The 24,937-nt window shown below is 38.0% G+C and overlaps 1 pseudogene; it reads right to left on the bottom strand.

The window, feature by feature from the left end:
• Positions 1-22,807: 22,807 nt before the first annotated feature.
• Positions 22,808-24,467, bottom strand: LOC116551212 (annotated as a pseudogene).
• Between the last annotated feature and the right edge of the window lie 470 nt (positions 24,468-24,937).

Raw genomic sequence — 24,937 nt, 5'->3', positions numbered from 1 at the left:
CATAGTCATCTGTGTATCTGGATAATTAACTACAGAGGGCTCATTCCCTCCACAGTGAGCTGTGAGAGATAATCACTTTAAGAGGAGTTATGGGGAAAACAGGCACAAATTCTCAAGTTTGCCCTCTCCATTAAAACTTAGATGACATTTCCCCCTCCCCTACAATTTTATACCCTCCTCCTTGGTGCTCAGCTTTAAGCCATTCTTTCTCCACTTGCTGTTTAAATCTTAGTTCTTCAGGACCTTGTCCATAGCCCTATCCTCTTTTTTTTTTCTCTAAACAAATTTTTGGCAACTTCATCTAAATCTATAGCTTCACCTCTGACTTTGGATTTCTGAGTGTATTCCCATGGCCCAAGCCACTCTACTAAGCATATTTATTCAACTACTTGCTTACCTTGTCTACCTATATGTCCTGTGAGTACCTTAGACTCAACAGATCCAAACCAGAACTCACCAGTTCACCATCCACAAAGATGCCTCTCCCCGAGCCCCAAGCTTACCCTATATTGGAATCCTCCCAACCCCTCCAATGGAAACACTGGCAGTGCCTTCCTCTCACCACTTACCCTGACACATTCACTCAGTTACTGAGGCCTATGGCTTCCTCCTGCATATTTCTCAAATTTTTCCCCTTGTAGCTATTCCTACCATTGTACCTTAATTTAGGACCTCCCCACTTCTTTCCTGGATTATATAAACTCTCAATTCAGCTTTCAGAATATTATTTTTCAAAGTATAAAAGTAATTTCATCAAAACAGCATGGTACTGGTACCAAAACAGAGATATAGACCAATGGAACAGAACAGAGGTCTCGGAGGCAACACAACATATCTACAACCATCTGATCTTTCACAAACCAGACAAAAACAAGCAATGGGGAAAGGATACCCTGTTCAATAAATGGTGTTGGGAAAGCTGGCTAGCCATATGCAGAAAGCAGAAACTGGACCCCTTCCTGACACCTTACACTAAAATTAACTCCAGATGGCTTAAAGGCTTAAACATAAGACCTAACACCATAAAAACCCTAGAAGAAAATCTAGGCAAAACCATTCAGGACATAGGTGTAGGCAAGGACTTCATGACCAAAACACCAAAAGCATTGACAACAAAAGCCAAAATAGACAAATGGGACCTAATCAAACTCCACAGCTTCTGCACAGCAAAAGAAACAGTCATTAGAATGAATCGGCAACCAACAGAATGGAAAAAAATTTTTGCAGTTTACCCATCTGACAAAGGGCTGATATCCAGAATTTACAAAGAACTAAAACAGATCTACAAGAAAAAAACTAACAAGCCCATTCAAAAGTGGGTGAAGGATATGAACAGACACTTTACAAAAGAAGACATACATGAGGCCAACAAACATATGAAAAAATGCTCATCACTGGTCATCAGAGAAATGCAAATTAAAACAACATTGAGATACCATCTCACGCCAGTTAGAATGGCGATCATTAAAAAATCCAGAGACAACAGATGCTGGAGAGGATGTGGAGAAATAGGAACACTTTTACACTGGTGGTGGGAGTGTAAATTAGTTCAACCATTGTGGAACACAGTGTGGCGATTCCTCAAGGACCTAGATATAGAAATTCCATTTGACCCAGCAATCCCATTACTGGGTATATATCCAAAGGATTATAAATAGTTCTACTATAAGGACACGTGCACACGAATGCTCATTGCAGCACTGTTTACAATAGCAAAGACCTGGAACCAACCCAAATGCCCATCGATGATAGACTGGACAGGGAAAATGTGGCATACATACACCATGGAATATTATGCAGCCATCAAAAATGATGAGTTTGTGTCCTTTGTAGGGACATGGATGAACCTGGAAACCATCATTCTCAGCAAACTGACAGAAGAGCAGAAGATCAAACACCGCATGTTCTCACTCATAGGTGGATGTTGAACAATGAGAACACATGGACACAGGGAGGGGAGCACTACACACTGGGGTCAGTTAAGGGGGAAATAGGGGAGGGACAGTGGGGGGTGGGGAGCTGGGGAGAGATAGCAAGGGGAGAGATGCCAGATGTAGGTGATGGGGAGGAAGGCAGCAAATCACACTGCCACGTGTGTACCTATGCAACAATCTTGCATGTTCTTCACATGTACCCCAAAACCTAAAATGCAATAAAATAAATGGGGAAAAAAAGTTATTTCATTATTTCCCTACAAAAAATCACTTTATAATATCTGATATATTAGGGATAAATTTGAAGCACACAAAATATTTAATGTCTAGGACTCTGCCTATTTTTCTAGGCCTTCATCTCCTTCTGTATCTTAAGGAATACCTACTGCAAGATATTAATAAACCATAATAAAAGGATTCAGTGATCAACTGCAATCTAGTCTTGTTCATCTTCACAAAAATACTCTCTGGAATTTGATTTAGATATAATTTATGTTAGCATTTGTCCAAATTCCCACTGAATCCTGTATGCTACATTAGCACAGTCTTTACCACATTGTGCTATAATAATCAATTTACTTAGTTGTTTCCCCTATTAGAAAATAAATTCCTTGTAGACAGAATCTATTTTGCTTTATGCCCCCAGAGCCTAGTGGTATGCTCAGTAAGTTGTTGTTAAATAAATGTATAAATATATTAAATGATGTAGTGAATAAACTGCAGTTTTTACCTTTAAGGAATCATATTGGAGGAAACACATGTTTAATGAATAATTATAATACCACCGTAGATGTCTGCCACTAAGGTGATACTAACAAAGTGCTACAGGCTAGAATGAGAAGGGATATGTCTTGAGGGAAGCTGAGAGTTGAAGAGGATGGAGTCTGATATTCTTGTTAAGGAGATTGAGACAAGATGAGATTTAAGATACCATTCAACATCCTAATCCTGGAAAAATGATGTCTCACAAGTCCATCCCTTTGGAAGAATCATTCCTTCAAGTGGATAACCACATGAGTCTTTGCTTTCAATCTAAAAAAGCAGCTTTTACAAGTTCACACAATAATCTGCCCAAGTCTAGTAATTTGATGAGAAAACTTTGCAGTCTAAGGAAAGGGTTTTGTGGCAGAGCTTGTTAACAATATGAAGGGCTGCTTTATAAGACAGCAAATTCCCTATCACTGGAGATGTCCAACCAAAAACTAGATAACCTACTTTTAGGGATTTTTTTTTAAAAGTTGCCCCCATACTGGGTGGAAAGATGACTCATTTTATATAAAGTCAATTCCAAGCATGAAATTGACTATTCTATTATTTGTTTCTAATAGTTACCAATAAAACTCACCTTTTTAGGTCTTAATGATATAAATTATAATGGAATTACTTTGTTTTTAAAAAATTGATAGAATTATTTTACTTTTTAAAGTCTGTATTTTCCAGGCTTCATATCAGACAGCACATAAAAGACATGTTCCTTCTGTCCATTAAATTTCTCAAACTTTACTTTTTTCTTCCACCTTTAACACTATTTATTAATTTTAGTTCTGTTTACTGTTTGTATGTGCATGTGTGTGTATGCTTGTGTACACACATGAGGGAGAGAAAGAGAGAAAGTATGCTCTATGGAGTTGGATGTTAAGAGAGATTTATTTTTGTTCTTTCTAAAACACTTGTTCAAAAGAGTTACATTTGCAGCACATTACAAGGTTAACAAGGGATTTGAATCTTAAAGTGCTATTCATCTTGAAAGAGCAAGTGTCCAGTCTTCTATAAATGGAATGCCATGATATTTTTAGATAAGCGTTTTCTTTTTGCCACGAGGATCAGGACATGATGATCAATGTACAGTCTGATTAGCAAACCTATTTAAACCTATGAATGGCTGCAGCTCCTTATTGTTATTTGCAATAAGTCTGTGGCAAGCCTATTCCCTTAGTAAGGGTGCATTATTTAGTTCATAAATTTAAAAGAACAAAAAACCTTTCAAAGAATTCAGGCTTATTTAGTAATAACAGAACATGGAAGTTTGAAGTGAGAGTTCTATCTCGTTAAGTAGGGCACCAAAGTATATTTTCAACCTAAGGTTTCTTAAAGAGTTTCACTGACATCTATTTTGCTAGATCTAGATATGCTCACCCAGAAGGCAGCGTCCAAAGACCAATCATTTTAACAGGTTACCCCCAACATACCCAGGAGAAAAGCAGACTCAGAATGTTAAGTAGAAACAAAACAGGTAGGTGATTGGTACTTTATTAGACCGTTGCAGATGAGAAAATCATGTCATGAAAAACGACCCCCTAGATAGGTTGTGGGGATACTTATGAGAATGTATGAAGGGCAGTCTATAAGCAGGGAGTTTTGTGTGACTATGATTCTGTCACTGTGAAGGAAAGTTCTGGAAGGCTCATCTGCTGTACTATAAAAGATGTTCCCCTGCATTTTCATATCTGACCCTCCCTTTCTTTACAGCTTCTTGCTGAGGGATCATACAATAAAAAAACTATCATTTTAACAAATGTGTGCTTTTAAAAGTAGACACATTTTCAAGTCATATTCCATTTCTTCCTTGGTCTTGCAGCCACCTCACTTTTATACATAAAGTTACAAAACTCTTTAATGGTAGGGGTTTCAATAAGCTTCTAAATTTGGAGAGGGGACTAGTTCATACAAATCACTGCCCCAGGGCATGTACAGAGGGTTTTTCTTTGAATGATCAGTGCCCTTCCCAAGATGAAGGTTCATGATAACCTTCAGGGAAAGGAACAAGAACCTGTTATTTAGCAGATAAGGACTTTATGGTAAACTGGGGATTATTAAATTCAAATGGCAAGCAAGCCGACCCCAGGGAAGACTGACATATATCTATAACTACCAGTTCTATCAAAGGAAACAAAAGGAGTTAGAACACAAAATCTTCAGATCCCTACCTAGTTAACGACCTCCTTGAATAGTCCTTATATTACCCAAATTTAGAAAGCTTCACCATCGCTTTACTAATGGTGTTGTCATCAGTCTTCAGTTGGACTCCTCTTTCCACAGAGGGCCTGGAACATGAATGAATGGTTGAGGAGGAAATTAAGTTTCTTAAAACTTAAATGGATTCTGTCTCTGATGGACTATTGTAACAGGACTCTGCACAGGTAATCCCTCTGTCTTAGGTGTCTGCCATCTTCTTATGTAGAAAATCTTGGGCTGCCTTTGACAGTTGTAATTACATATGACCATTGTTTTCTAATTTATCTAGCTACTTAGAAGCCACAACTTTCACTTGTGGCTACTTCATGTTCTACATAACAGTAGAATATGGCATATAGTCACTTGTTCAGTGAATACATGATCTGCAATTGAGGAGACAAGCTCTTCTAAAACCAGAAAACAGCAATTCCTTGCAAGACAGGTTATTCCCAAGAGGAATTTTCATGTCACTTTTCACGTATAGGCATTATAATAAGCTTATTCCCTTGGGAATCATTTAAAAGAGAAAGTAAATTTGAAATATTTTGAGGTTTTCTTATAGCTAATCTACATAGCATAGGAAAACAAATAGTATTTCCTAAGCTAGCAATCACAAAAAAGGTAGTTAGAACTTACATAATTAACTCATTATACATCTATTTTTTAAGAAGATGAAACCAGGTCCCATCACAGAAATCTCAGAAAAAAATGAGTAGATTTAAAAATATTTACTGTACTGTCTTGCTTTGGGATTTTAGCACACTCTCTTGCTTTCATTCAAGTAACTCAAACACAGAGAAATGAGATTGCAGCCCATTAACCCCAGGAGAACACTGGCCTGGAATGAGATGCCACCTTTACCATCAAAACCTTTGATTAAGAAAAGTAACTGAACAGGGTAGTGTGACAAAATGTGTAAGCCATCAGCATTGTTGGCTTTGCCAATGCTCCTTCTCTGGGTCATGTTGGAGCCTTTGTGACATGAGCAGCAATTGTTGTGGGGTAATTATATGTAGTTACATAAAATGGACGAATGCCAGGCAAGCAAATTGTGTAAAAGGACTGGTTGTGTTCCTTGTTAAATGCTTTGTCAAGCTGACCATGCCCTTTATTTATCTCTAACACAACATGCTTATTCTGCCCCATCTACTGTATTCACCCTGCAAATTTATGAGGCTCTATTAATCTTCTGCCCTGCTGACTATCTCTGTTGCAAAGTGTCAGCAGACTTTTGTACCTTGCTAATGTACAAAGGGCTTCCTATGAGTAATATCAGCATTTTGCCTTTTAATTGCACATATAATTTTTAGGTCTTACAGCTAATAAGGGAATTGAGACCACAGTTCATCACTGTCTTGAATGGTACTCCAGGGGTGTGGGGACTGTGGAAGCTGAGAGAAGAATATAGCTGTTCTGGTTCCAAGCAATAGTTTCTCTCATTATAATGGTACCATCTCTACTGTAGTGCTAAGGATCTGTCACTTTTCCCTTTATACACCCTACTTTTCTGGGGCTTTACAACTCCATAGTAAAAATGTACTTTTTTGAGAAAACTTCATGCTGGATCTTAGCTCATATGTATTTTTATAACCTTTCATATCAATTGCAAAAGAAATTAGCGGTGTGATTTTTAGAATCAAAGAAACCAATGTTACCTATTGGACAAACTCCTGAGTATCTAAAGCTTTCAAATGGGTGCACTTTTGCTAGTCCTTCCACTGATCTTTTTCTACTGGATATATATTTTTTAAATGCAGACTTAGTTTTAAATATTTTCAAAGAAAATAATGTTTAAAAAATGAGGAATTCGCGTTTTCAATATGAGCATTTTGCTTTTGCATTAATAGCCCTTCACAAACATTTTTACTGTGCCTGAAAAATGTACATTATTGATGAGTGTACTTCTTACTGTGCAAAGCCATTAGGAAAGAAATGAAAGATCTGTGGAAGAAGTTGATGCACAGAGAAGGCTCCGATGGGTGGCATTTTCAGTTAGCAGTTAGGGAGTGTCCATCATCATCCTGCCCAGCTAGGACTCTCATTTGCATTTTTTATAGGTATCTCTGTGAATTACAGCACACCTCTCTTGGCACCTGGCAAAAGATACTTGTGAAATGTGATCACATTAAAATATTGACAATGATTCAATGTTACATTAGGTTGGTGCAAAAGTAATTGCAGTTTTTGCCATTACTTTTGCACCAACCTAATATAACACTGAAGGCAAATTGCTAAGTGTATCAAACAATTAATTTAATTAAGACAGAAATCAGATATTCAGATTTGAAAAGAGGCCATTTAGGGCATATGGGAGGCCTGCAATTTTATCTTGACTGTTTACAATTCTGAACATTGTTTTGGTCTCAACTGCTTTAGCTATGATTCACGGAGCTGGAGTGCAGGTTAATGACTGCATTTCTGTGGCTTTGATTCTGGGTAGAAAGGAAAAAATGACAGGATTGGACTGGCTGAACTTCAATCTGATCCCATCAGGCAGGGAAGTTTCCAGTCAAGCTGAATGCCGTGTGCAGCAACTTGAGCCTTCTGTTTCTCCCTGTGTGGGTTTATATTCCCTCTACATGTGAACATTAACCCATGGGGTTAACCCACCCCATGGCTGGATGGAGGCCTTCTTCTCTTCAGTGATGTGACTTTTGAGGTCCACAGGGTTTTCTTCTTTTACTTGCTTCTGGGAGTTCAGGAATTTTAGGCCGTTTTGGCTGAATTCCTGGGCTATATGTCAAAGCAGAAGAAAGTCTCATAGTAATCCTAGGTGTACCATGAAAGACATGAGGCTAATACAAGATCACAGAGGCTCCCCATGGTTGACAGAGAAAAATCTAAAGTGTTTAGATTGCTAAAATAAAATTCAGAGGAAAAGACTAACTTAAGTGATTATTGTGTGCCATATACTCTTTTCATTCTCCCTTTAATTTGTGTTAATAGATATTACCTTCAGGTTATAAATGATAAAGTTAGGACTGAAATAAATAAATTTTCCTAGGTTCAGGAATCAAATCCAGGCCCCCTGAATCCACCTTTTCTTGTGTCATGGAGTAAAAAACAAACAAAACAAACAAAACAATAAAAGAGATTTGTACATAGCCTAGGATTTATCCTTAAAGTCATCATTTAAAACATACTAGTCCTGTGGTCATTCCACATCCACACTTCTGTCTTGTTATTTTTTTTAGCATATCACATTATTTCATTTCTTTTGTCTCTGCATCTTTTACATACAAAGATGCTGCTGCTACTGGAGTTGATTCCCCCACATCAACAGGGTCTCCTAAAGGTTTTGGTTTCACTGTCATAAGCTTTTTGTCTTAGGATGTTGTTTACCATGATTTCTAAAGACTTTACCTAAATTTTAGTAAAAACAATAACCATTGTTAACTATGTCATAGTAACAATATAACTGAAAGAGTCTTGTTACTCAGGCAAACAGAAGTTTACAGGTGTTATTTTCTTAAATGAAAATCAGTTTGATCAAAGAACAAGAATTGCATAGCCACAAAGGTCCTTGGAACTGTAGATTACATGAAGAATATATTTTCAGAGTATATTTAACAGCTTAAAATCTGTGCTTATTCTAGAATAGTTCTTTTTTGATGTCAGTCTCATCATCAGTGATATTATACTATCTGAGTAATACTGATGAAAACATTGGAAATAAGATTGTGCATTTCCACACACATTAGTTTCTGGAATCCTTGCTTTATACAGATAGATTTCTAATGGGACTATCAAAAGCAGCAGGAATCTGATCTGTACAACAATTATAGATTTTTGAATCAGAAAAAATGGGCATCTTCTTAGAAATGCACCTTTCAAGAAGGAGAAATAAGTTCTCAACAATGTTTTTTCTCTATGATATTTAGTAGAAAACCAATAATATAAAAGTGGTGACCACTTTGATTTATTTCCTCTGTCACTAAGGCCAGTGACCACCTTAGAATATTTTTCATGAAAGGCCTTAATATGGTATTTTAACTGGTAAGTGTATTGATTTATTATAAGAACTATTTCCAACTGTCAATTTGTATTTAGATTATGTGACTGTGTTTGTGTCTTAAAGACAGTGAATCAGAAAACCCAGGTCAAAATCCTGGCTTCATCACCTATTGGCTGTGTAACTTAGGCTAAGTTACCCAACCACTGCTTGCCTCAGTTTCCCCATCTATAAAATGAGGATTAAATTGAACTATCTTAGATTAGATTAGGAAAACATTTTTAAAATTCAAGGTACCTAGTGTTAAATGTTCATTTTAAAACTATTCCAGGGGAGGATCCCAAGATGGCTGAATAAGAGGCAGCTCCGGAAAGCAGATCCCAGCGAGAGAGATGCAGAAGGTGAGTGGTCTCCACAATTCCAAATGAGGTACCAGGTTCATTTTGTGGGTCTGGTTGGACAGTGGGTATAAATCAAATAGGGCAAGTTGCATCAAGGTGGGGCACTGGCACACCCAGGAGATGCATGCAACTGACCAGAGCACCAGGGGTTCTCTCCTTCTGGGACTTTGGTTTGGATACATGCTCCACCCAAGCCCTCTACAACCCACAGAACAGGAGACCTTTGCCAGGCTGAAAAGCCTCAGCAAGCTGCCTGAACAGGGCAGAACAGCAACTTCGGCGGCTCTGGGGCTGTCAGCATAGATTTAGGCAGAAGCACTGGCTGACAGGAAAGCTAGAAGATCAGCTGGACAGAGCTACCTGCCCTCCATAAAGGAAGGGAACTGAAAACAGGGAAACAGCCCATATAGCAGGACAGGCCCTCCCCCCTCTCCCAACCCCTGCACAAAGCCCAGCAGGCTAAAAAACTCTCACTCCAGAGTTTCACACCCAGAGGCCTAATTTTCCTGAGTAAATAAAAGATGCAGCAGCTCCACTGAATCCATGGCAGCCCAGCAGCACCTCTGTAGGCAGACAAAGGAAAAGTCACCTCCCCAAGCAGCTACCTGAGGTCAAAACTATATAAATCCAAGGAGATGGGAAGAAACCAGTGCAAGAAGAATGAAACCATCAAAAATCAGAACACCTCTCCCCCACCATGAGATCACAACTCCTCACCAGCAAGGGAACAAAGCTGGACAGATAACGAATCTGATGAACTGACAGAAGCAGGCTTCAGAAGGTAGGTAATAACAAACTTCTCTGAGTTAAAGGAACATATTCTATCCCAATGAAAGGAACTAAATACCTTGAAAAAAGGTTAGAAGAAACACTAACTAGAATAACCAGCTTAGAGAAGAACATAAACGACTTGATGGACCTGAAAAACACAGCACAAGAACTTTGAGAAGCATACACAAGTTTCAATAGTCAAATAAATCAAGCAGAAGAAAGGATATCAGAGATTGAAGATCAACTCAATGAAATAAAATGAGAAGGCAAGATTAGAGAAGAAAGAGTGAAAAGAAATGAACAAAGCCTTTAAGAAATATGGGGTTATGTGAAAAGACCTAGTCTAAACTTGATCAGTATACCAGAAGACAATGGGGAGAATGAATCCAAGCTGGAAAACACTCTTCAGGATATTATCCAGGAGAACTTCCCCAACCTAGTAAGGCAGGCCAACATTCAAATACAGGAAATACGGAGAACACCACAATGATACTCCTCTAGAAGAGCAACCTGAAGGCACATAATCGTCAGATTCACCAGTGTTGAAACGAAGGAAAAAATACTAAGGGCAGCCAGAGAGAAAGGTTGGGTCACCCACAAATGGAAGCACATCACCCCTCACAGAGGATCTCTCTCCCTACAAGCCAGAGAGAGTGGAGGCCAATATTCAACATCCTTAAAGAAAAGAACTTTCAACCTAGAATTTCATATCCAGCCAAACTAAGCTTTATAAGTGATGGAGAAATAAAATCCTTTGTGGACAAGCAATTGCTGAGAGATTTTGTCACTATCAGACCTACCCTACAAGAGCGCTTGAAGGAAGCACTAATCACAGAAAGGAACAACTAGTATCAGCCACTGCAAAAAAGAACCAAATGGTAAAGACCAATGACACAATGAAGAAATTATGCCAACCAAAAGGAAAACCAACCAAACAGTAATAAAATGGCAGGATCAAATTCACACATAACAATATTAACATTAAATGTCAATGAACTAAATGCCCCAATCAAAAGACACAGACTGGCAAATTGGATAAAAAGCCAAGAACTATCCATGTGCTGTATTCAGGAGACCCATCTCACATGTAAAGACACACATAGACTCAAAATAAAGGGATGGAAGAATATTTACCAAGCAAATGGAGAGCAAAAAAAGAGCAGGGGTGGCAATCCTAGTCTCTGATAAAATGGACTTTAAACCAACAAAAATCAAAAGAAAGAAAGAAGCACATTACATAATGGTAAAAGGATCAATACAACAAGAAGAGCTAACTATTCTAAATATATATGCACCCAATACAGGAGCACCCAGATACATAAAGCAGATCCTTAACGACCTACAAAGAGACTTAGACTCCCGCACAATAATAGTGGGAGATTTTAACACTCCACTGTCAACACCTGAGACAGATCAATGAGACAGAAAATCAACAAGGAAATCCAGGACTCGGACACAAATCTGGACCAAGCAAACTTAATAGACATTTACAGAACCCTCAACACCAAATCCACAGAATATACATTCTCAGCACCACATTGCACTTACTCTAAAATTGACCACATAATTGGAAGTAAATCACTCCTCAGCAAATCCAAAAGAATGGAAATCATAACAAACCATCTCTCAGGCCACAGGGGTAATCAAATTAGAATTCAGGATTAAGAAACCTACTCAAAACTGCACAACTTCATGAAAAATGAACAACTGCCTTGTAAATGTTGACTGGATAAACAATGAAATGAAGGCAGACATAAAGATGTTCTTCAAAATCAACAAGAATGAAGACACAACATACCAGAATCTCTGGAACATATTTAAAGCAGTGTCTAGAGGGAAATTTATAGCAATAAATGCTCACATGAGAAGAAAGGAAAGGTCTAAAATTGACACCCTATCATCAAAATTCAAAGAATTAGAGGAACAAGATAAAAAAACCTCAAAAGCTAGGAGAAGACAAGAAATAACTAAGATCAGAGCAGAACAGAAGGAGAGAGACACACAAAAACCCCTTCAAAAAAATCAGCAAATCCAGGAGTTGTTTTGAAAAGATCAACAAAATAGACCACTAGTCAGGCTAATAAAAAAAAGAGAGAGAGAAGAATCAAGCAGATGCAATAAAAAACGATAAAGGGGACATCACCACCGATTCCACAGAAATACAAACTGCCATCAGAGATTACTACAAACAACTCTATGCTCACAAACCAGCAAATCTGGAAGAAATGGATAAATTCCTGGACACTTGAACTCTCCCAAGACCAAACCAGGAAGAAGTCAAAACACTGAATAGATCAATAACAAGGGCTGAACTTGAGGCAGAAATTAAGAGTCTACCAACAAAAGAAAGTTCAGGTCTACATGGGTTTAGAGCCCAATTCTACCAGATGTACAAAGAGGGGCTGGTACCATTCCTTCTGAAACTATTCCAAACAATACAAAAAGAGGGAATCCTCCCCAACTCATTTTATGAGACCAACATCAACCTAATACCAAAACCAGGCAGATATGCAACAAAAAAAAGAAAACTTCACAAGGACTTCATGACCAAAACACCAAAAGCATTGAAAACAAAAGCCAAAATAGACAAATGGGACCTAATCAAACTCCACAGCTTCTGCACGGCAAAAGAAACAGTCATTAGAGTGAATTGGCAACCAACAGAATGGGAAAAAATTTTTGCAGTCTACTCATCTAACAAAAGGCTGATATCCAGAATTTACAAAGAACTAAAACAGATTTACAAGTAAAAAACAAACAAGCCCATCCAAAAGTGGGTAAAGGATATGAAGAGACACTTTACAAAAGAAGACATACATGAAGCCAACAAACATGAAAAAATGCTTTTCATCACTGGTCATTAGAGAAATGCAAACAAAACTACATTGAGATACCATCTCACGCCAGTTAGAATGGCAATCATTAAAAAATCTGGAGACAACAGATGCTGGAGAGGATGTGGAGAAATAGGAACACTTTTACACTGATGGTTGGAATGTAAATTAGTTCAACCATTGTGGAACACAGTGTGGCGATTCCTCAAGGACCTAGAAATAGAAATTCCATTTGACCCAGCAATCCCATTACTGGGTATATATCCAAAAAATTATAAATCGTTCTACTATAAGGACACATGCACACGAATGTTCATTGCAGCACTGTTTACGATAGCAAAGACCTGGAACCAACCCAAAAGCCCATCGAGGATAGACTGGACAGGGAAAATGTGGCACATATATACCATGGAATATTATGCAGCCATTAAAATCAATGAGTTCGTGTCCTTTGTAGGGACATGGATGAACCTGGAAACCATCATTCTCAGCAAACTGACACAAGAGCAGAAAATCAAACACCGCATGTTCTCACTCATAGGCGGGTGTTGAACAATGAGAACACATGGACACAGGGAGGGGAGCACTACACACTGGGGTCTGTTGGGTGGAAATAGGGGAGGGACAGCAGGGGGTGGGGAGTTTGGGAGAGATAGCACGGGGAGAAATGCCCGATATAGGTGAAGGGGAGGAAGGCAGGAAATCACACTGCCATGTGTGTACCTATGCAACAATCTTGCGTGTTCTTCACATGTACCCCAAAACCTAAAATGCAATAAAAAAGAAAAAGAGTTAAGTGTGTTTTAAAGGCAGAGCCAACAGGATTTGATGAATTGGCTGATGGAGGTGAGGGAAAAAGAACTAGGAATAGTTCCCCTAGACTTATTGCCTGAACAATGGTGGCACTGGTACTGAGACAGGAAAGAAACTGATGATTTTGTTTGGAGGAAGGGGTGTAGGTTGCTAGGAAATCTCTACTGGACATTTTAAGTTTGAAATCCACATGGAGACATCAAGAAGACAATTATGAGTCTAGGCGTCAGGGAGACAGAGATAGTAGATATAAATTTAAAACTAGTTAATAGAGGCTGTCAATGGAACTAAATGAGGTCACCCAGAGAAAGAGTTGAGATGGAGCAGAGTGTTGGAGAGAGGCAGGGAGGAGAGGTGAGAGAAGAGAAAGAGGGGAAAGAAGAAAGAGAAAAAAAGGAGCTAGGAATAAGCCTTTGACATTCCACATTCAGGAAGTAGGTAGAGAAGGAGTCCGGTAAGAGTCTGAAATAAAGACCCCATGAGGTAGAAGGGAAACCAAGAGCAGGCAGTGCCATCAATGCTCTAAGAGGACAGTGCTTGGTCAGCTACATCCCATCACTCCAGTACTGCTGGGAGGTCAGGTAAGATGAGGACAGAGACATGGCAATGGACTTGGCTGCATGGAGGTCATCTGCTGCCTTCAAAATAGCAGCTTCACCGGCGGCAAGGCAGAAGCTGGGTTTGGAATGGGTTGAAGAGCCCGTGGGAGGTGAAGCTTTGGAGACAGTGAGTATAGAGCACACTTTTGTAAAGATTCAGTGTGAAGGGGAGCAGAGAAATGGCGCATGAATGAGAAGGAGACACCACAGGATAAAGAGAGAGCTTATTTTTGTTCATAGAAGATGCCAGAGCATGTTTGAATGGTGGATGGGATTGATCTGAGAAAGAGGGAGACAGTGGTGACGCAGGAGAGTAAAGCTTCAGGAGTGACCTCTGAAAATGGGAGGGATGGGGTCCAGCTTCCCAAGAGTTGACCTACTTTAAAAAATTAAACACAAAATTGGTAATTTTTCATTTTTTAAGAACATTTGTGCTATACCATGGATATCACACTATCATGAAGACAGCACTGAGTATTATATTTGTATTCCATAAAGTATATCTAATTCCAAAAAAAAAAAAAAAAAAGAAAACTTCAGGCCAATATCCATGATGAACATCGATGCAAAAATCTTCAATAAAATACTGGCAAACAGAACGCAACAGCAAATCAAAAAGCTTATTCATCATGATCAGGTAGGCTTCATCCTGGGGATGCAAGGCTAATTCAATATATGCAAATCTGTAAACATAATCCATCACATAAACAGAACCAAAGACAAAAACCACATGATTATCTTAATAGATGCAGAGAAGATCTTTGACAAAATTCAACAGCCCTTTATGCTATAAACCCTCAATAAACTAGGTATCAATTGAATGTATCACAAAATAATAAAAGCTATTTACCATACCCACAGACAGTATCATACTGAACAGGCAAAAACTGGAAGCGTTCTCTTTGAAATCTGGCACAAGACAAGGTTGCCCTCTCTCACCACTCCTATTCAATAAAGTATTGGAAGTTCTAGCCAGATCAATCAGGCAAGAAAAATAAAGGGTATTCAATTAGGAAAAGAGGAAGCCAAATTGTCTCTATTTGCAGACGACATGACTGTATATTTAGAAGACCCCATCGTCTCAGCCCAAAATCTCCTGAAACTGATAAGAAACTTCAGCAAAGTCTTAGGATACAAAATCAATGTACAGAAATCACAAGCATTCCTATACACCAGTAATGGATAAACAGAGAAACAAATCAAAAGTGAATTCCCATTCACAATTGCTACAAAGAGAATAAAATACAACTAACAAAGGATGTAAAGGACCTCTTCAAGGAGAACTACAAACAACTGCTCAATGAAATAAGAGAGGACACAAACAGATGGAAAAACATTCCATGCTCATGATTGGGAAGAATCAACATCGTGAAAATAGCAATACTGCCCAAAGTAATTTATAGATTCAATGCTATCCCCATCAAGCTACCAATGACTTTCTTCACAGACTGGAAAAAATCACTTCAAACTTCATATGGAACCAAAAGAGAGCTTGCATAGCCAAAACAATCCTAAGCAAAAAGAACAAAGCTGGAGGCATCATTCTACCTGACTTCAAACTAGGCTACAAGTTCACAGTAATCAAAACAGCATGGTACTGGTACCAAAACAGAGATATAGACAAATGGAACAGAACAGAGGCCTCAGATGCAACACCACACATCTACAATCATCTGATCTTTGACAAACCTAATAAAAACAAGCTATGGGGAAAGGATTCCCTGTTTAATACAGTGGTGGGGAAACTGCCTAGCAATGTGCAGAAAGCAGAAACTGGACCCGTTCCTGATACCTTACACTAAAATTAACTCCAGATGGATTAAAGATCTAAACATAAGACCTAATACCATAAAAAAAAAAAACCCTAGAAGTAAACCTAGGCAAAACCATTCAGGACATAGGCATAGGCAAGGACTTCATGGCTAAAACACCAAAAGCAATGACAACAAAAGCCAAAATAGACAAATGGGATCTAATTAAACTCCAGAGCTTCTGTACAACAAAGGAGACAATCACTAGAGTGAACCGGCAACCAATAGAATGGGAAAAAATTTTGCAATGTATCCATCTGACAAAGGGCTGATATCCAGAATCTACAAAGAACTAAAACAGATTTACAAGAAAAAAATAAACAAACCCATTCAAAAGTGGGCAAAGGATATGAACAGACACTTTACAAAAGAAGACATCTATGAGGCCAACAAATGTATGAAAAATGCTCATCATCACTGGTCATTAGAGAAATGCAAATCAAAACCACATTGAGATACCATCTCATGCTAGTTAGAATGGCAATCATTAAAAAATCTGGAGACAACAGATACTGGAGAGGATGTGGAGAAATAGGAACATTTATACACTGTTGGTGGGAATACAAATTATTTCAACCATTGTGGAAGACAGTGTGGCGATTTCTCAAGCATCTAGAAATAGAAATTCCATTTGACCCAGCAATCCCATTACTGGGTATATACCCAAATTATAAATTGTTCTGTTATAAAGACACATGCACACGTATGTTCATTGCAGCACTGTTTACAATAGCAAATACCTGGAACCAACCCAACTGTCCATCAACGATAGACTGGATAAAGAAAATGTGGCACATATACACCATGGAATACTACAGAGCCATAAAAAACAATGAGTTCATGTCCTTCATAGGGATATGGATGAATCTGGAAACCGTCATTCTCAGCAAACTGACACAAGAACAGAAAACCAAACACCACGTTATTACTCATAGGAGAGTGTTGAACAATTAGAACAGGTGGACACAGGGAGGGGAGCATCGTATACTGCAGTCAGTTGGGGGGAGGGGCTAGGGGAGGGACAGCAGGGGGTGGGGAGGGTGGGGAGGGATAATGAGGGGAGAAATACCAGATATAGGTGATGAGGGGATGAAGGCAGCAAACCACCTTGCCATTTATGTACCTATGCAATAATCCTGCATGATCTGCACATGTACCCAAGAACCTAAAGTACAATAAAAAAAAATAACTATTCCAAAATCCTATTTCTTAATTTCACTGCCACTTCCATGAATTTCCCTTAAACCTACTGCATAGAGAAATAATTTTTCTTTAATTTAGAAAGCATATTTGCATAATTAGCTATCCAAAAATAAAAATTCCTAACGTGCCTTTCAAATATATGTTTACAAGTCATGGGGCTAACTACAATAACAGTATAATAAGTCTATTGTAGAAACCAAACGGTATTATAAAATTATAACTGAGAGATGTGTATCCTGTTGGAACTCAAAAAAAAAGTAGCCACTGAAATGGGCAGACTTCAAGGTGATCCCTGAAGCCTTCTGGTATTCAAGCCTTCTGAATATCCAAAGGTATTCAACCCTTCATTTTGAGTATAGGTGAAGCAATTTATTAGTTTCCACATCGTAAGTGACAGGATGTTGCTTCTGGGGTCAAGAGATAAAAAAATTGTGGCTCCTGCTTTGATTAATTACTATCACTCTTTCAGATCACTTACTCAGAGGAAAGTCAGCTGCTTTGTCATGAGGTAGCCTCACGGTAGGTTCATGTGCCAAGAGACCAAGGCCTACCAAACAATACAAGAGTAGTCTTGGAAGTAGATCATCCCCACTAGTCAAACCTTCATATGGGACAGCAGCTCAGGCTATCAACTCAACTGACCCCTGGAGCAACATACAACCAGGGTACCTAGGTAACCTGCACCTAGATTTCTGGCTCATGGAACTGTAAAATGACAAATGTTATTTTCAGCTGCTAAGTTTGGGGATAATTCTTTACATAGCAATAGATAATTAATATCAATACTTCTGAATTTTAAAAAGCTGGCTTTCCAGTGTTACCAGGAGATAACTTAGGGGTCAAACCATTCCCTGTGAGCCAACTCTACTTTATACCCTCTTTAGTACAGCTTCCAAACGAAGAATTATTTCCAGTTTTAAAGGGTTATAAAAAACAAAATGAAACAAAACAAGAATATGTAACAGAGACTATGTTTGGACAGAAAAACTTAAAATATTTACTGTCCTTTTGTAGAAAAGTTTGCTGACCCTTGAGAGAAACCACTGAACTTCCCAGAGGACAGTCAGTCCTTCCAAAGCTACTGGAAGGAACTGCAGCCTGTAGAACACAGTTGTTCAATGTTCCAGATGGTTGACTCTTAAATGAGCCATCTTCTACAGTCTGTGCCAAATGTTTTGTGCATTACTGTGCACAGGAGTAAAATAATAATTATCAACCATTTCTAATCATATCAAGTTATCTGGATAATAAATACTTAGAGAGAGAGAGAGAGAAACAAAGCATCTTATGTGACTATGCATATATTGAATTTTATCTTCAAGTATATATTTAAATTAATGTTCTTAGAAGTCTAAAATTTGGATAAACTGCATGTGTCACAGAACCAGAGTAATTGATGCATGCCAATTTTATCTCCTAGAAGCCAGGAACCCTCAAGCACTTAGGTCCCTAGAACAATCAGTCATCCTGACTGTAGCTGTAGTAGGAGAAAAACAAGCTCCAGACTAGCTCTACTCAAAGCGTGATCCATGGATAAGTGCTTATCTATGAATGTTTGTAGCCAGTCTGTGATAAGATAATGACTAAAACTGAGAGAAAGCATTAATAAGTGAGTATAGCAACGAACTCATCATGTCTTAAATATAATTATTTTAAAAATTGAAGCTTGACTTCTGTATATCTTTTGGATTTTTACTTCATTTTTCTAGAAATCATTGGTTATATTTTATAAAAGTATCAATCCATAAGGAATTGGAACTTTTTAAAAAATGATCTTTTATCACAGAGAGCTTGAGAATACTTTAGGAGGCCAATAAAAGACTCAATGTCTTGAGGTTAAATATTAATGTTTTTATGGCAAAGTCTGTTTTTATCAACAATATCAATATTTTGGTCAATCATAGCAATGAGCCAAAGCCCATAAAATGAAATACATACATACGGGCTGACCAAGGATCTGTCAGAGGCACTTAGAATAATCATATGAGCCCCCCAAAAGTTAGGATGTCTGCCTCTCCTTTCTAGATGCCCTTTTCTTTTGCTCAATATTTAAGCATGATATGTTAAAGGTAGGCATTTGCATCCTCTACTTCCATTAGATGGAAAAGCTCTAAGAATAAAAAGGATTAAAATAGATAAATGAATAGAGCTGTTAAAAACTTACAGCGTAGAGCACAGGAATGACAAACCCTTGACACCAGTCTTGGCCCCTAACTCCACAGTGGACACTGCTATCAATCAGCACTTTCTCTCCTGCAAAGCCATGTCCAACCACAGAAACCTTCTCATCAAAGCATTACAGGAAGCTGCCACCAATCAATCAGAGTGAACATAGGAGCTGGACACTCGTTGCCATCTCTAATATAATGAGAAGAACACAAGTGTCACAAGAATTAGAACTTAACTTGATTCTGACAGTCAGCCATTTGGGCCTCTCTTGTCACCTCTCTAGATCTGGACAAGATCAGAGAAGCTCACATTAAAATTTAGTGTAGCCTTTAAAAAATACTGACCCCTGAACTCCAGCTTTAAAGCCTTTTTTTTTTTTCAGGCTGTCTAATGGCACCTTAAACATTAGTCATTTTTAAAGCTGCCTACATGATTCTTATGCACAGCCAGACTTGAGAATCATTGGATTAGAAGATCTCAATGACTGATCCCAACTCTAATATTCCAAGATGTTACAATTATTGAAGCAAGGTTATTCTTGGTCACACAGACTTAGAGTCTAACCAATTAAATTGGATTTGTTAGGACCTGAAAAACCAACTTCATCCCTTGGGCAGTTTATAACCAGAAAGAATAAAAGGCATAGAAATTTTGAATTATGAGGCAATAATTCTATTTTAGGTGTATGTGATCACAACCACTCAACCTTTATTCTTGTGGTTTTTATAACCCTGTATAATGCCTTGCAAGAATTATTATGGCCCCATATATCATTTTTGCCTATTATTACAGATATGCCATAATTTATAATATTACCTATTATTAATATTAATATGGATTATAATGATTCAAGTTTTTTAATTTGAGGATATCAATCCATCTTATTTTAGTGAACTAATCTTAATATCTCTATTAAAAAGGGCATATGCCCACAATCATCCCATTTCATAGGTGAAGAAACTAAGTCTTATGTATATATGTATACACGTACATGCACACACACACACACACACACACACACACACACACAGACTTAATATTTGATCCAAAATCTATAGGTTTTATTGTTACAATATGAGCGTTTAGAGCTTTAAATATCCTTTCCAAAAAATTACATGAACAGTAATCTTGCTTTACTTACTCATCCGTATCTGTTATTTTTCAGACACTGAAGATACAGAAATGAGAAAATGCTCTAGGATGGGGTTGAAAGAGAGACACATTAATAAATACTCACAATAAAGGGTTGCACAAGCTCTGACCAAAATACCTCTGTGGTACCATGGCAGCATTGGGAAGAGATGGGCTGACACCAACACTGGGACAAAGCACAGAGAAAATTACTTGAAACGCACAGAGAAAATGACTTAAAAGCTGGGTTTTGAAGGGCACCTTGACTATAGCAGATGTGCAAAGCGTGGCGTAAGCAGAGGCACTCTGTTGAAAGACAGAAGCATGGTGGTCATGTCTGCTACATGGGAGCAGAAGTAGGAGCAGATGAAACTGGAAAAGGTTGGGAACAAATCCTGGTTTTTTTTAGACATTCTAAGGATTATGATCTTTTTCTTACAGGCAATTTGTATTCATGGTTTGTGCTTATATGTACGTCTTCCTTTGAAAATGAAGGTCCTTTGTAAACAAATGTTATTGTTTCAATGACACCCTTTCTAACAATATAGTTTGAAACCTTTTGAAAATGGCAAAAAAATGTATGCCACGGATTTCTGTGTTTTCACAAGGGAGGAACTCAGAGTACTTTCCTCACCACTTCTCAATTTTCTAGTTATGAGAGATGAGGGAGCCTATTTAGAAACTATAGAATTTTAAAATTAAAAAAGACCTTAAAAGTCAAATGTGAAAGATTTAGAATCACCCTCCACTAGACAAATTCTCTGATTTTATGTGCTGTCCAGTGGCGTTGTGTAGCATTCATACGGTGTGCTCTTTGGGACACTAGACTCAAAATGCTCCATTTAAAAAAAGAAATTTCATAGTTAAGATAGTTTAGGAAGACCTATGTATTAGAACTCTGTCTTAAAGAGTTAAATGTATTAGAATCTTAAAGACTATGACAAACCCTGTAAGAAACAATCCTGTTAACATTTTTTTTAAACTGGCATTTACCAAACTTTTAAAAATTTTTTTGAAATTAATAAAATTATATTTATTGTGTTCATGTTGCTCTAAAATAGGTACACATCATGGAATAGTTAAGTTGAGCTCATTAACATATGCATTATCTTACATATGTATTTCTTTTTTCTTTTTTTTGACAGAGTCTCACTCTGGCCCCCAGGCTGGAGTGCAGTGGTGCAATCTTGGCTCACTGCAACATCTGCCTCCTAGGTTTAAGTGATTCTCCTGCCTCAGCCTTCCCAGTAGCTGGGATTACAGGTGCCCACTACCATGCCTGGCTAATTTTTTGTATTTTTAGTAGAGATGGGGTTTCACCATGTTGGCCAGGCTGATTTCAAACTCCTGACCTCAAGTGATCCACTGCCTATACCTCTCAAAATCACTACTACTCCTTTCACCCTGTTCTTTGGCAGTGTACCCAGCTTACATTCACAGCAGACTCACAGATTACCATCTCAGGAATACAAACGGGATTCTCTCTTCAGGTGTTTGCTTAATATCCATTTTCTTGGGCATCTTTTTCTTGCCACTCTTTTCTTCTAGACTCAAGTGCTCCTAAAGAGTTGCCCGTCTTACCTGTCAGCTTCCCATGGTGGAGAGTGAGCAAAATGTCAACCACTATGTCTTAAATACTGACGCAGCATCCAACATAATCCTTTACCCACAATTTAAATGGTCCTTAAAAGTGCCGAATAAGCCTTTTTACATGAGGGCCAATTTGGGAAATTTAAAAATATCTTCAGGCTACATTATTTAAAATTTTAAACAACTTTTTATTACATAAAGGCTGTCACATAATTTGATATTTCTCTACTTTGTACATAATTTTTCTTACTGTCCACAGAAAGGCTGCTGCTTAACTTCTTGTCTGGTAATGGCAAGCACTAAAATCCCGATTTTAATAGAATGGCAGTAACAATGTCTCAGTTATTCAGGTTGAAAGCAGTACATTGGTTCATGGCTCTTGCACCCACTATCAAGAACGTACAAATCTTTTTCCATTAGAAAATACAAAATAAATTATCTGTGGGCATGAGCAATGACGGCAGTAAGTTATTATATATTGTCAACTGAAACCAGTAACTGATAGTCATGGTGATTTTCTTAAATACCAGCCAGCCTTCTCTTCAGTCATTTTCTTCACCTGACAGCTAAAGCTATTGTTGAGGGACACTGTTTTGAGCTTCCAGTCACAGTTCATTAACAAAGGTAAAGCACTCTTCTAGGAATTAGAACATAACACCTCCCATTCTACCCATTGCACTCATTCCAGGGTTCTCTTTTTCAGAAATTTCTGTGACTACAACTTCTGCTGTAGTTAACAGACAGGCCACTCCAGCAGCATGCAGTAAAGCAGTTCTCACAACATTTGTTGGGTCAATTATTTTTTTCTACCATATTCAACAGAATCTCCAATCACAGTATCATAACCAACTTCAGAAGAATCTTGCATAATTTTTTCAACTATCAAAGATCCTTCAACACTTGCATTCTTAGCATTTGTCATTGAAGGAATTTTGAGTGCTCTTCCAATAATTTCTATGCCATTTTAAAAATCTTCATTAGCTGGAGTTAATGAGTCCAAGGCTGGAATGCACTGAAGCAGAACAATAATGCCTTCTTCAATAGCAGCTAATGCAGCATTCAAGACATCCGTAACTGTCTTTATTTTCTTTCACCTCAACATCACTTGTCCCACCAACCTTCAACACAGCTACTCCATCTGAAAGTTTTGCCAGATATTGAGTTTTTTCTTTTCCTATCTACTAGTTGTGATAGCTGACTACTCAATGATTTCTTGAATACATTTTTCAATTTAAGCCTTGTCACCTTTTCCTTTTAATTGCATAGCATCATCTTTGGCCATAATGACCTCTCCAAATTTTCCTGAGTCATGAGGCTGAGCATCTTTAAGATTTAGGGTTAACCCCTATTATCCAAACACTGCACTACCAATAGCAATAGTTCTATTGTCACCAAAACCTGAAACTTTGACTGCTACAACCTGAAGACCAACTATTAGCCTATTCAAGATGAGGGCACTTAGAGCTTCTTCATCAACATCTTCAGCAATTGTGACCAAAGGCTTAAGGTGAGCAGTGGAAATTTCAAGAGCAGGTACAATGGACAAGACATGAGAAAGGTTCTTTTCAGTCAGTTGAACATAGACATCCTGGAATTCACATTTCTGATCTTTTGATGTATTAATAAGTATGGAAAAATATAACCTCAATCAAACATCATGCCTTCAATATTTTCTAATTCATCATTCAGTGTTTTTCCATCTTTCACGTGAACACGACCTTTATTCCAACCTTTTTCATTGCATTAGAAATAATGCTGCCAATTTGTGTGTCTCCTTTTGCAGAAAGTATAGCAAACCGAGCAATTTCTTCAGGGGTTGTCACAGGTTTAGACTGCTTCCTAAGTTCAGCAATTACAGTATCAACATCTAACATCACGCATTTCTGATTTTCACTGGATTAGCACCTTTGCTAATCTTCTCAAGGCCTTCTGTGCAACAGAGCATGCCAGTACAGTAGCAGTGGTGATTCCATCCCCAGCTTCTTTATTTGTGTTATTGGAAAGGTCTTGAACAAGTTTAGCTACAATATTTTTATATTTATCCTTTAAGTCAGTTGACTTTGCAACAGCCACACCATCTTTTGTTACTTTGGAACATCCCCAGCTCTCCTTAATAATCGCCATTCTTCCCTTTGGCCCCATTGTAATAGCTACAGCATTAGCTAAAAGGTCTACACTTTGAAGCATTAAGGCTTGGGAATATGCACCAATTTTTACATCTTTGGCATAAGTCTGAGGAAGATTAGGCTCTAGTACCCTGGACACCAGTCTTATTCGGCAAAAAATTGTGGGTAATTGGAGCATGTCTGCAGGGCTGCACCAGGGCGTATGCTCAGTGAGACAGGTCATTGGCGGCTAGTGAAGGACAGAGTGTAGAGCCCATTTTTTTATATTCAAAGTGAAAATAGCTTTTTCACATCCCATAGAAACATTTCTAAATGTTGCCATAATTAAGGGTGCTGCTTTATTAAGCAATGTTAATAAACAAATGGCACTGCTTTTGAAGTCACAAAAATGTTGCTATGTGATCCTATTTGAGATGTGGTAACTCACATCACATCTCTACTCATTTATATCTTACATTTTTAAAGTTCTTCGAAACTCAGAAAGTGAGTTCACAAGCATTTTCTGATTTCAATCTCGAAGCTATTCTTCAAACACATATCATTATATCCACTTTGCAGTTAGGGAAAGTCCAGCTCAAAGAAGTGTAAACAAATTTCCCAAAGTGATTCTGTTCAACCTGAACTTGAATGAGCTCAGTGCATTTATCA

This window comes from Sapajus apella, unplaced genomic scaffold, assembly GCF_009761245.1.
Source record: "Sapajus apella isolate SASKATOON/1434 unplaced genomic scaffold, GSC_monkey_1.0 scaffold9, whole genome shotgun sequence".
NCBI lineage: Eukaryota > Metazoa > Chordata > Mammalia > Primates > Cebidae > Sapajus > Sapajus apella.
The sequence above is the reverse complement of the archived record's forward strand: the minus strand, read 5'-3'. Positions and strand labels throughout refer to the sequence as shown.